The sequence below is a fragment of the Vulpes lagopus genome, chromosome X, assembly GCF_018345385.1.
Source record: "Vulpes lagopus strain Blue_001 chromosome X, ASM1834538v1, whole genome shotgun sequence".
In the NCBI taxonomy this organism is placed as follows: domain Eukaryota; kingdom Metazoa; phylum Chordata; class Mammalia; order Carnivora; family Canidae; genus Vulpes; species Vulpes lagopus.
In genome coordinates this window covers 57,797,521-57,811,425 of record NC_054848.1, presented here as the reverse complement: position 1 = coordinate 57,811,425, position 13,905 = coordinate 57,797,521, and the positions used below count along the sequence as shown (strand labels likewise).

The 13,905-nt window shown below is 36.6% G+C and overlaps 1 non-coding gene across 1 annotated transcript; it reads right to left on the bottom strand.

Moving 5' to 3' along the window:
• Positions 1–12,647: 12,647 nt before the first annotated feature.
• On the bottom strand, positions 12,648–12,754 carry LOC121483755. The gene has a single exon (XR_005985845.1). It is a non-coding gene; the product is annotated as a U6 spliceosomal RNA (small nuclear RNA).
• Between the last annotated feature and the right edge of the window lie 1,151 nt (positions 12,755–13,905).

Here is a 13,905-nt window from a genome sequence, read left to right as displayed (position 1 = left end):
ATACAACCGTTCAAAATCTTTGGGATGCAGCAAAAGCAGTCCTGAGGGGGAAATACATCGCAATACAAGCATCCATTCAAAAACTGGAAAGATCTCAAATTCAAAAGCTCACCTTACACATAAAGGAACTAGACAAAAAGCAACGAATAGACCCCACCCCCAGCAGAAGAAGAGAGTTAATTAAAATTCGAGCAGAACTCAATGATATCGAGACCAAAAGAACTGTGGAACAGATCAACAGAACCAGGAGTTGGTTCTTTGAAAGAATTAATAAGATAGATAAACCATTAGCCAACCTTATTAAAAAGAAGAGAGAGAAGACTCAAATTAATAAAATCATGAATGAGAAAGGGGACATCACTACCAACACCAAGGAAATACAAACGATTTTAAAAACATATTATGAACAGCTGTACGCCAATAAATTAGGCAATCTAGAAGAAATGGACGCATTCCTGGAAAGCCACAAACTACCAAAACTGGAGCAGGAAGAAATAGAAAACCTGAACAGCCCAATAACCAGGGAGGAAATTGAAGCAGTCATCAAAAACCTCCCAAGACACAAGAGTCCAGGGCCAGATGGCTTCCCAGGGGAATTCTATCAAACGTTTAAAGAAGAAATCATACCTATTCTACTAAAGCTGTTTGGAAAGATAGAAAGAGATGGAGTACTTCCAAATTCGTTCTATGAGGCCAGCATCACCTTAATTCCGAAACCAGACAAAGACCCCACCAAAAAGGAGAATTACAGACCAATATCCCTGATGAACATGGATGCAAAAATTCTCAACAAGATACTAGCCAATAGGATCCAACAACACATTAAGAAAATTATTCACCATGACCAAGTAGGATTTATCCCTGGGACACAAGGCTGGTTCAACACTCGTAAAACCATCAATGTGATTCATCATATCAGCAAGAGAAAAACCAAGAACCATATGATACTCTCATTAGATGCAGAGAAAGCATTTGACAAAATACAGCATCCATTCCTGATCAAAACCCTTCAGAGTGTTGGGATAGAGGGAACTTTCCTCGACATCTTAAAAGCCATCTACGAAAAGCCCACAGCAAATATCATTCTCAATGGGGAAGCACTGGGAGCCTTTCCCCTAAGATCAGGAACAAGACAGGGATGTCCACTCTCACCACTGCTGTTCAACATAGTTCTGGAAGTCCTCGCCTCAGCAATCAGACAACAAAAAGACATTAAAGGCATTCAAATTGGCAAAGAAGAAGTCAAACTCTCCCTCTTCGCCGATGACATGATACTCTACATAGAAAACCCAAAAGCCTCCACGCCCAGATTGCTAGAACTCATACAGCAATTTGGTAGCGTGGCAGGATACAAAATCAATGCCCAGAAATCAATGGCATTTCTATACACTAACAATGAGACTGAAGAAAGAGAAATTAAGGAGTCCATCCCATTTACAATTGCACCCAAAAGCATAAGATACCTAGGAATAAACCTAACCAAAGAGGTAAAAGATCTATACCCTAAAAACTATAGAACACTTCTGAAAGAAATTGAGGAAGACACAAAGAGATGGAAAAATATTCCATGCTCATGGATTGGCAGAATTAATATTGTAAAAATGTCAATGTTACCCAGGGCAATTTATACGTTTAATGCAATCCCTATCAAAATACCATGGACTTTCTTCAGAGAGTTAGAACAAATTATTTTAAGATTTGTGTGGAATCAGAAAAGACCCCGAATAGCCAGGGGAATTTTAAAAAAGAAAACCTTAGCTGGGGGCATCACAATGCCAGATTTCAGGTTGTATTACAAAGCTGTGGTCATCAAGACAGTGTGGTACTGGCACAAAAACAGACACATAGATCAATGGAACAGAATAGAGAACCCAGAAGTGGACCCTGAAATGTACGGCCATCTAATATTCGATAAAGGAGGAAAGACTACCCATTGGAAGAAAGACAGTCTCTTCAATAAATGGTGCTGGGAAAATTGGACATCCACATGCAGAAGAATGAAACTGGACCACTCTCTTTCACCATACACAAAGATAAACTCAAAATGGATGAGAGATCTAAGTGTGAGACAAGATTCCATCAAAATCCTAGAGGAGAACACAGGCAACACCCTTTTTGAACTTGGCCACAGTAACTTCTTGCAAGATACATCCACGAAGGCAAAAGAAACAAAAGCAAAAATGAACTATTGGGACTTCATCAAGATAAGAAGCTTTTGCACAGCAAAGGATACAGTCAACAAAACTAAAAGACAACCTACAGAATGGGAGAAGATATTTGCAAATGACATATCAGATAAAGGGCTAGTTTCCAAAATCTATAAAGAACTTATTAAACTCAACACCAAAGAAACAAACAATCCAATCATGAAATGGGCAAAAGACATGAAGAGAAATCTCACAGAGGAAGACATGGACATGGCCAACATGCACATGAGAAAATGCTCTGCATCACTTGCCATCAGGGAAATACAAATCAAAACCACAATGAGATACCACCTCACAACAGTGAGAATGGGGAAAATTAACAAGGCAGGAAACCACAAATGTTGGAGAGGATGCGGAGAAAAGGGAACCCTCTTACACTGTTGGTGGGAATGTGAACTGGTGCAGCCACTCTGGAAAACTGTGTGGAGGTTCCTCAAAGAGTTAAAAATAGACCTGCCCTACGACCCAGCAATTGCACTGTTGCGGATTTACCCCAAAGATTCAGATGCAATGAAACGTCGGGACACCTGCACCCCGATGTTTCTATCAGCAATGGCCACAATAGCCAAACTGTGGAAGGAGCCTCGGTGTCCATTGAAAGATGAATGGATAAAGAAGATGTGGTTTATGTATACAATGGAATATTACTCAGCAATTAGAAACGACAAATACCCACCATTTGCTTCAACGTGGATGGAACTGGAGGGTATTATGCTGAGTGAAATAAGTCAATCGGAGAAGGACAAACAGTGTATGTTCTCATTCATTTGGGGAATATGAATAATAGTGAAAGGGAATATAAAGGAAGGGAAAAGAAATGTTGGGAAATATCAGGAAGGGAGACAGAACATAAAGACTCCTAACTCGGGGAAACGAACTAGGGGTGGTGGAAGGGGAGGAGGGCGGGTGTTGGAGGGGAATGGGTGACGGGCACTGAGGTGGACACTTGACGGGATGAGCACTGGGTGTTTTTCTGTATGTTGGTAAATTAAACACCAATAAAAGTTAATTAAAGAAAAAAAAAAAAAAGAAAGAAAACCAGAGCTGGAGGCATCACAATTCCAGACTTTAAATTATATTACAAAGCTGTAGTGATCAAAACAGTATGATACTGGTACAAAAACAGAAACAGATCAGTGAAACAGGATAGAGAACCCAGAAGTGGACCCATATCTATAAGGTCAACTAATCTTTGACAAAGCAGGAAAGAATATCCAGTGGAAAAAAGACAGTCTCTTAAATAAATGGTGGTGAGAAAATTGTACAGTAACATTCAAAAGAAGGAAATTGGGCTACTCTTTAACACCATACACAAAAATAAATTTGAAATGGATGAAAGACCTAAAAGTGAAACAGGAAACCATCAAAATCCTAGAGAAGAACACAGGCAGCAACCCCTTTGACCTTGGCCTTAGCAACTTCTTAATAGATATGTCTTTGGAGGCATGGGAAGCAAAAGCAAAACTGAACTATTGGACTTCATCAAGACAAAAAGCTTTTGCACAGCAAAGGAAACAGTCAACAAAACTAAAAGGCAGCCTTCAGAATGGGAGAAGATAGTTGCAAGTGACATATCTAATAAAGGGTTAGTATCTAAAATATATAAAGAACTTATCAAAACTCAACACCAAAATGACAGTTAATCCAGTTATAAAATGGATAAAAGGCATGAATAGACATATTTCCAAAGAAGACATCCAGATGGCTAACAGACACATGAAAAGATGCTCAACAACACTCACCATCAGAGAAATACAAATTAAAACTACAATGAGATATCACCTCAAACCTGTCAGAATGGCTAAAATTAACAACATAGTAAACAACCTGTGTTGGCAAGGATGCAGAGAAAGGGGAACCCTCTTCCTCTGTTGGTGAGAATGAAAACTGGTCCAGCCCCTCTGGGATACAGAATGGAGGTTCCTCAAAAAGTTAAAATTTGAGCTACCCTATGACCCAACAATCACACTACTAGGTATTTACACTAAGGATACAAAAATCCTGACTTGAAGGGATACATGCACCCTGATGTTTATAGCAGCATTATCAACAATAGCCAAATTATAGGAAGAGCCCAAATGTCCATCAACTGGTGAATGGGTAAGAAAAGTTGTGGTGTATATATATGATAGAATACTAGCCATAAGAAGGAATGAAATCTTGTCATTTGCAATGACATAGATGGAGCTAGAGGGCATTACATTAAGCAAAATAAGTCAGTCAGAGAAAGACATATACCATATGATTTCAAGCATATGGGGAATTTAAGAAACAAAACAGATGAACATGGCGGGTGGGGGAAGAGAGGCAAACCAGGAAACAGACTCTTACCTGTGGATAACAGGTAAGAGTGAGGGGCACTAGAGGGGAGGTGGGGGGGATGGGTTAAGTGTGTGATGGGTAACAAGGAGGGCACTAGTTGTGATGAACACTGAGTGTTGTTTGTAAGTGATAAATAAGTTCTAATATCAGACTGTATTAATTACTGGTATTTAAATAACTGTTTAAAAGTAAAAATAATATAAAAATTAAATCAAATTGCTGAACAAACCAAATTTAGCTTTGTTTATGTTGACGTCTAATAAATTTGTTTGAAAATTTTTAAAAATCACATATTAAAATTACCAAAAGGAGAAAAAATTCTAATGGATCAAAGTAATTACAAAGCAGCACCTATTCTGCAAATCTGTAACTCTGCATTTACTTACTCTTTCCAGGTATGTCTTATCGGCCAGTTAAAAGACCTGACCATTTTAGCCTTTCTTATTGATGGAGTAAAAATAATAAATAAATAAATAAATAAATAAATAAATAAATACATAAATTTCAAAAAGTTTCCTCTTCTTGAAATATTTTCTATTAATTATTTAGAAAATTATATGAGAGGTGAGTGATTTTCCTTTGATTCTACAATGAGTAACATAAAACTTTTGGGAATCAGTAGTTCTTAATCTCATAGCCATGGCTTACTGTCCTGTTGACTAGGTGATAGAAAAATGGGGATCTGAATGATATATTCTTTTAAAAAGTATATTGTGGGCAACCCGGGTGACTCAGCAGTTTGGCGCTGCCTTCAGCCAGGGTGTGATCCTGGAGACGCGGGATTGAGTCCCTCATCGGGCTTCCTGCATGGAGCCTGCTTCTCCCTCTGCCTGTGTCTCTACCTCTGTGTGTGTGTGTGTGTGTGTGTGTGTGTGGTAAATAAATAATCTTTAAAAAATAAATAATAAATAAAAATAATTTTAAAAGTATATTGAGATTAATTTACATGGTGAAGATTTTATGGTATGTAAATGTTATAGATATATCACTCTTGGTTATCCACTCATTAATTGACATTTGGGTTATTTTTACTTTTTGGCTATTGTGAAGTGTACTTCTGTGAATGCTTAAGTTCAAGTTTTTGTTTAAACACTGACTTTCAATTACTCGGGGTATACTCTAGGAGTGGAATTGTAGGTTTGCACTGTAGTTTTATGTTTAATTTCTGAAGAACCACTATTATGTAGAAATTTAATTGAAAAATTTTTATGTTGTTTCCTGCAATCTTGCTCTACCTGTTTGTTGTTCTAGAAGATTTTCTGTGGATTCCTTGGGATTTTCAATATTTGACTTCGGGTCTATATAGAGAGATAATTTTACTTTATCCTTTGTGATCAGATGCTATTTATTTCTTTTTCTTGCTTTGTTCCCCTGGCTAGAACCTCCAGTAAAATGTTGAAATAGAAATTATGAGAGCATAAATATTTGTCCTGTTCCTGATCTTAAGGGAAAACCATTCAGTCTTGCATCCTAAGTATGTTAGCTGTAAGGCTTTATATAAATGTTCTGTCTGGTTGAGGAAGCACACTTCCATGCATAGTTTGTTCATTTTTTCTATCATAAATGGACGTAGGATTTTTTCAAAATGCTTTTTCTTCATCTTTTTAGATGATTGTGACTTTTTGTCCTTTATTCTATTAATATGATACATAAATTGATTTTTGGATGTTAAACTAACCTTGCATTCCTGGAATAAATCCCACTTATTTATTTTGTTTGATTCTATTTACATGTTGTTGCATTGGGTTTGCTAATATTTTATTGAGGAATTCTGCACTTATACTCATGAAGTATACATTGGCCTGTAGTTTTTTTCTCTTGTGATGTCTTGTCAGGCTTTAAAAGGAAGCTAATACTGCCTTCATAGAATAAAATGGAAAGCGTTCCTTCTCATTTGTTTTTGTTTTTGTTTTTTTGGTGGGGGGGGGGCAGAAGTTTGTAGTTTTTTGCTATTTCTTCTTCTTTAAATGTTGTTTGAATTTTCCAGGGAAGCCATTTAATTCTGGGCTTTTCTTTTTGGGAAAATTTTAGTTACAAATTCAGTTTCGTTAGTCATTTTAAATCTATTTAGATATTCTGTTTCTTTTTGGGTCAGTTTGGTAATTTGCATCTTTCTAAGAATTTGTCCTTTTCATCTGAATTTTCTAATTTGTTGGAATAAATTCATTCATAATATTTCTTTATAATCCTCTTAATTCCCATGTGAATTAGCAAAAATAATTTTGGTAATGTTTTTCTTCTCTCTTGTCTTGATCAGTATAGGTAAAAGTTTATCAGTTTCACTGATCTTTTCAAAGAGCCAACTTTTGGTTTTATTATTTTTGTCAATTGTTTTTCTCTTTAACATTTTATGTCTGCTCTTTTTATAAAGATTTTATTTTTTATAAAAGACACAGAGAGAGAGGCAGAGACATAGGCAGAGAGAGAAGCAGGCTCCCTGTGAAGAGCCTGATGTGGGTCTCAATCCCAGGACCCCAGGATCATGACCTGAGCCAAAGGCAGATGCTCAATCACTGAGCCACCCAGGTACCCCTTACGTCTGTTCTAATCTTTATTATTTTTTCCTTCTCTTTCTCTCAGTTCAGTTCATACTTCTTTTTCTAGGTTCTGAAGGTAAAATCTTAGATTACTGATTTGAGAACTTCTTTTTTAATATATGTTGCTCTAAGTACTACTTTAGCTACCTCCCATAAATTTGTATCTTTTTTCAGTTTAAAATATTTTCTAATCTCCTTTGTGATTTCTTCTTTCCTCTATGGGCTATCTTGACTTATGCTGTTTAATTTCCAAGTATTTTTGTATTTTCCCATGTCCTTCTGTTGTTGATTTCTAATTTAATTTCCTTGTGGTCAGAAACCATACTTTCCATAATGTCAATTCTCTGAAATTGTAGAGACTTGTTTTGTTGCCTTGCATATGGTCTATCCTGGGAGAATATTTCATGCATTTCAAAGGAATGCAAATTGTACTGTGGTTGGGTGGAATGTTCTATAGATATCAGTTCATCAAGGTGATTGAAAGTGTTTTTCAAGTTTTTAAAAATCTGCTAATTAACTGTCTAGCTATTCTATCAATTATTTAGAATGTGGTATTGCCATTTCTGGCTATTTTTGTTGAATTTTATGTTTCACCAATCATGTCAGTTTTGTTTTATGTATTTTAGGGCTCTGTCATAGAGGTACAAATATAGTTATAATAATTATATCTTCTTGATGAATTAACAAATTTACCATTATAAAATATTCCTCTGTGTCTCTAGTAACCATTTTTGTCTTAAAGCCTATTTTGTGTGATATCAATGTAGCCATTTCAACTCTCTGGTTGTTGCTATTTGCATGGTATATCTTTTCCCACCCTTTTGCTTTCAATATCTTTTTGTCTTTGCATTTAAAGTATGTCCCTTGCTTTAAATACATATTTCAAATACATATTTTATTTTTCAAGTATACCTCAAAAACCTGGAAAAAATAAAATGTCTTGTACACAGCATATAGTCAGATCATGTTTATTTTATCCAGTCTGATCATCTCTGCTGTTTGATTGGTTGTTTGATTTATTTATTGCAATTTTTATGAAGTAGATTTATGTGTACTATCTTGGTATTTTTTTCATACATGTCTTACGTCTTGGCCCTCTGTTCCTCCTGCTTTTGTTTTTTTAGATGTTTTTCTTCACCATTTCCATTAATTTGTATTTTAAAAATATTTTAAAAATTGTTTTCTCAGTGATTGTTCTGAGGATTACAATTTGCATTCTAACTTAAAATACTCTACTTTAAATTAATACTAATTTAATTGCAATAACACGTAGAAACTTTGTTCCACTACAGCTCCTTTCCATCTTCTGTCCTTCATATTATGATTTTCCTACAAATTGCACTTTCATATGTTATAAGCCAGAAATACAATTTTTAAATGACTATTTTAAGTAGGGTTTTTAAAAATCAGTTAAGGGGCGCCTGGGTGGCTCAGTGGTTGAGCATCTGCCTTTGGCTCAGGTCGTGATCCAGGGATCCTGGGATCAAGTCCCTCATCAGGCTCTCTGCGGGGAGCCTGCTTCTCCCCCTGCCTATGTCTCTGCCTCTCTCTCTGTGTCTACCATGAATAAATAAATAAAACTTTTTAAATAAATAAATAAATAAAATTTTAAAATAAGAGAAAAAAAGTAATAAAATATATATTTATTCTCTCTTATTATATTTACCTTTGTAATAACCTTACTCTGTACTCTTTATAGCTGTTTCATAAAGATTTAAGTTACCATCTGATATCATGACTTTCAGCCTGAGAACTTCCTTTAGAATTTCTTGTAAGGCAGATCTACCAGCAATTAATTATGGTTTTGAGTAGAAATGCTTTTTAAATTTTTAAAAAGATTTTATTTATTTATTCATGAAAAACACAGAGAGAGAGAGAAAAGCAGAGACACAGGCAGAGGGAGAAGCAGGCTCCCTGCAAGGAGGCCGATGTGGAACAAGATCCACCACCCCAGGATCACGCCCTGAGCCCAAGGCAGATACTCAACCGCTGAGCCACCCAGGTGTCCTGAAAAGCCTTTTTTTTTTTTATTTTGAAAGACAGATTTCTTGGTTGACAGGTTTTTTTTTTTTTCTTTCTTTCTTTTTTTTTTTTTTAAGATTTTACTTACTTATTCATGCTCAGAAAGAGGCATGAGAAAGAGGCAGAGACACATGCAGAGAGAGAAGCAGGCTCCACGCAGGGAGCCCAATGTGGGACTCAATCCCGGGACTTCAGTATCACAACCTGAGCCAAAGGCAGACGCTCAACTACTGAGCCACCCAGGCATCCTTGTTTTTTCTTTTGCAACTTTAAATATGTCATCCCACTGACTTCTGGCTTCCACTGTTTCTGATGAAAGGTCAACTGCTATTCTTATTGAGGTTCCTGTGTGAGTCATTTTGTCTTGTTGCTTTCCAGATTTTTTCTTTTTCTTTGTCTTTAACAATTTCTTTTGCTATGTCTAGGTCTGGGTCTTTTTAGGTTTATCCTAGTTAAATTTTGTTCAGCTTCCTGAAAGTGTAGAATAAATGTTTTGTCATATTTGGGTAGTTTTCAGCCATTATTTCTTTGACTATTTTTTTCTGTCCCTTTCTTTCTTCTTCTGTTACTTTCACAATGCATATTAGTGTGTTGAATGGTGTGCCACACTTTTCTGTGTCACTGTTCATTTTTCTTTATTCCTTTATGTGTTCTTCAAATTGCATACTTTTATTTTTTTAAGATTTTATTTATTTATTCATGAGAGACAGAGAGAGAGAGAGAAAGGCAGAGACACAGGCAGCAGGGGAAGAAGGCTCTCTGCAAGGAGCCAGATGTGAGACTCAATCCTGGATCCTGGGATCATGCCCTGAGCCAAAGGCCAACGCTCAACTGCTGAGCCACCCAGGCGTCCCTGCATACCTCTATTGATCTCTGTTCCAGTTCACAGATTCTTTCTTCTTTCAGACTAAAGTTGCTGTTGTGCCTGTCTAGTGACCTTCTCAATTCAGTTATTTTACTTTTCAACTTTAGAATTTCCATTTGTTTTTTTAAATAATTTCTTTCTATCTCTTTATTGATACTCTCTATTTGGTGAGTGATTGTTGTCATACTTTCCCTTATTTTAATCATGGCTTCCTATGCTTCTTTGAATTTATTTGTTGTAGGAGCTTCCTAGAGATGGTCCTTGGGTAAACAGTGCATATTGTTCAACCAATGTTTGGTCACAATCTACGCTTAAAGAGCCTGATCCTTGAAGCTGCTAAAGCTTCTACCCTGTGCTGAGGCAATTTTTAGGTTAGGTCATGCATTAGAAGTTCAGGCAGTTAATCGTTTTTGCTTTGGCTTTTAATTTCTGTTTATGCAGAGCCTCACTATCAGCTGGAAAGAAATAGATCATTGGGGCCCTCTCTGGTCTTAATATTAGAATGCTCTTTGTCCTACACATGTACATCAACTTCAAGATCCCCAAGAATATGTCAGTCTTTTTAAAACTTTCTACAGTCGTCTTTCTCTCCTGATCTTTGTTTTAAAATTTTGGGTGTTCTAAAATCTTGCTTCTTCAACTGGTATTGCAGCCTCATGAACTTATAATATTGGCCTTTGATTTTTTTGACACTGCTGCCTATTGTTTTCAACAATGTCACATGTGCATGTGGATTTCAACAGAGCTCTAAATCAGGTCTGTCTCTTTCTTTTTTTTTTTTTTTCGACAGTTACTTTATTTTTTTTCACTTTTCATTCTGTTGACATTATTTTATTTTTTTTAATTAATTTTTATTGGTGTTCAATTTACCAACATACAGAAAAACACCCAGTGCTCATCCCGTCAAGTGTCCACCTCAGTGCCCGTCACACATTCCCCTCCAACACCCGCCCTCCTCCCCTTCCACCACCCCTAGTTCGTTTCCCCGAGTTAGGAGTCTTTATGTTCTGTCTCCCTTCCTGATATTTCCCAACATTTCTTTTCCCTTCCTTTATATTCCCTTTCACTATTATTCATATTCCCCAAATGAATGAGAACATACACTGTTTGTCCTTCTCCGATTGACTTATTTCACTCAGCATAATACCCTCCAGTTCCATCCACGTTGAAGCAAATGGTGGGTATTTGTCGTTTCTAATTGCTGAGTAATATTCCATTGTATACATAAACCACATCTTCTTTATCCATTCATCTTTCGATGGACACCGAGGCTCCTTCCACAGTTTGGCTATTTGTGGCCATTGCTGATAGAAACATCGGGGTGCAGGTGTCCCGACGTTTCATTGCATCTGAATCTTTGGGGTAAATCCGCAACAGTGCAATTGCTGGGTCGTAGGGCAGGTCTATTTTTAACTCTTTGAGGAACCTCCACACAGTTTTCCAGAGTGGCTGCACCAGTTCACATTCCCACCAACAGTGTAAGAGGGTTCCCTTTTCTCCGCATCCTCTCCAACATTTGTTGTTTCCTGCCTTGTTAATGTTCCCCATTCTCACTGTTGTGAGGTGGTATCTCATTGTGGTTTTGATTTGTATTTCCCTGATGGCAAGTGATGCAGAGCATTTTCTCATGTGCATGTTGGCCATGTCCATGTCTTCCTCTGTGAGATTTCTCTTCATGTCTTTTGCCCATTTCATGATTGGATTGTTTGTTTCTTTGGTGTTGAGTTTAATAAGTTCTTTATAGATTTTGGAAACTAGCCCTTTATCTGATATGTCATTTGCAAATATCTTCTCCCATTCTGTAGGTTGTCTTTTAGTTTTGTTGACTGTATCCTTTGCTGTGCAAAAGCTTCTTATCTTGATGAAGTCCCAATAGTTCATTTTTGCTTTTGTTTCTTTTGCCTGTTCAGGTTTTCTATTTCTTCCTGCTCCAGTTTTGGTAGTTTGTGGCTTTCCAGGAATGCGTCCATTTCTTCTAGATTGCCTAATTTATTGGCGTACAGCTGTTCATAATATGTTTTTAAAATCGTTTGTATTTCCTTGGTGTTGGTAGTGATCTCTCCTTTCTCATTCATGATTTTATTAATTTGAGTCTTCTCTCTTCTTTTTAATAAGGTTGGCTAATGGTTTATCTATCTTATTAATTCTTTCAAAGAACCAACTCCTGGTTCTGTTGATCTGTTCCACAGTTCTTTTGGTCTCGATATCATTGAGTTCTGCTCGAATTTTAATTAACTGTCTTCTTCTGCTGGGGGTGGGGTCTATTTGTTGCTTTTTCTCTAGTTCCTTTATGTGTAAGGTGAGCTTTTGAATTTGAGATCTTTCCAGTTTTTGAATGGATGCTTGTATTGCGATGTATTTCCCCCTCAGGACTGCTTTTGCTGCATCCCAAAGATTTTGAATGGTTGTATCTTCATTCTCATTAGCTTCCATGAATCTTTTTAATTCTTTCTTAATTTCCTGGTTGACCTTTTCATCTTTTAGCAGGATGGTCCTTAACCTCCACGTCTTTGTGGTCCTTCCAAACTTCTTGTTGTGATTAAGTTCTAATTTCAAGGCATTATGGTCTGAGAATATACAGGGGACTATCCCGATCTTTTGGTTCAGTTCAGACCCGATTTGTGACCCAGTATGTGGTCTATTCTGGAGAAAGTTCCATGTGCACTTGAGAAGAATATGTATTCAGTTGAGTTTAAAAATATGGAACGCTTCACGAATTTGCGTGTCATCCTTGCGCAGGGACCATGCTAATCTTCTCTGTATCGTTCCAATTTTAGTATATGTGCTGCCGAAGCGAGCACAGGTCTGTCTCTTTCAACCAGCAGCTAGGTTGATGGTCTTCGGAGGACCACCATAACCACAGTTAAGCAGATTGGGGGGGAGGGAATGAGAGCAGCCTGAAATGAAAAGATAACACTGTTTTATTAAGGTGCAGTAGTTTTTCATGAATATATACTTTTCAGTTTGCTACATGCTTCTGGTTGATGTCCAGAGTTCTGAAAATATTGTTTAAATAATTTTACCCATTTCACATTACTTTTAGGAGAATAAGCTTTGTCAACATTCTCACTGTTCCTGAATTATATACATTGTTTTATTTTTTAAATCCTTTATGCCATGAATAGCCCCTTAAACTTATTTAATGTTTCTCACATTGCCTGTACAGTGACGAACAAATCAGACATGATTGAAAGGCTTTTGATCACTTGGAAACCATTATAGATTACTTTTATCAATGAGGAATTGATACATGTTGCTGTACAAATAACTGCACAGGAGTGGAAAAATAATGTCTGACTGAGTACTTCTGCATATTTTTCTCAACACCTTACATTTTACCTTTGAAAAAGGCCTATAGGCCATTCCATACACGGCCTAGATTCGTTGCACAAGTTCATGTATTGTTTGTGTCCTACTTTAGAGTTGCCAAAACACTTTCTTATCCGTGATCCCACTGACCTTTAAGACAATTCGTTAGGTATTCAGGCATATATCGTTGTTGTATACTTGAGGAAATTTTAGACAGTTCAGTTACATAAAGTTAGTGCTGGAACCAGAACTTGAAATCAGATTTTCTGTCTTCTTGACCCTATGATTAGTCTTTTTCTCCTACACAACACAATCTCACATATTCCAATGTAAATATGAAAACTATAAGAATAAGAATAAGAATAAATAGTAATAATAATTTAACAGAATGCAAAATATTAGTCTGTCTGTCTTCTTGAATTTCACAAAGAAGGCATAAGACCAAGAAAAATAAATGTCAAATACATTACTGTTAGGCTGGACTAGGTTCTGCTGTAAAAACTACCACACCCAAAATATGTGGGATTTGACACACAAAAGTATATTTCTCATTCACACAAGATGTCCAATGCATATCACCAAGGGGGCTCTGCTCATCCTGATCATTTAAGGTCTCAGCTTGATGGAGGCTCAGTCTCACCAC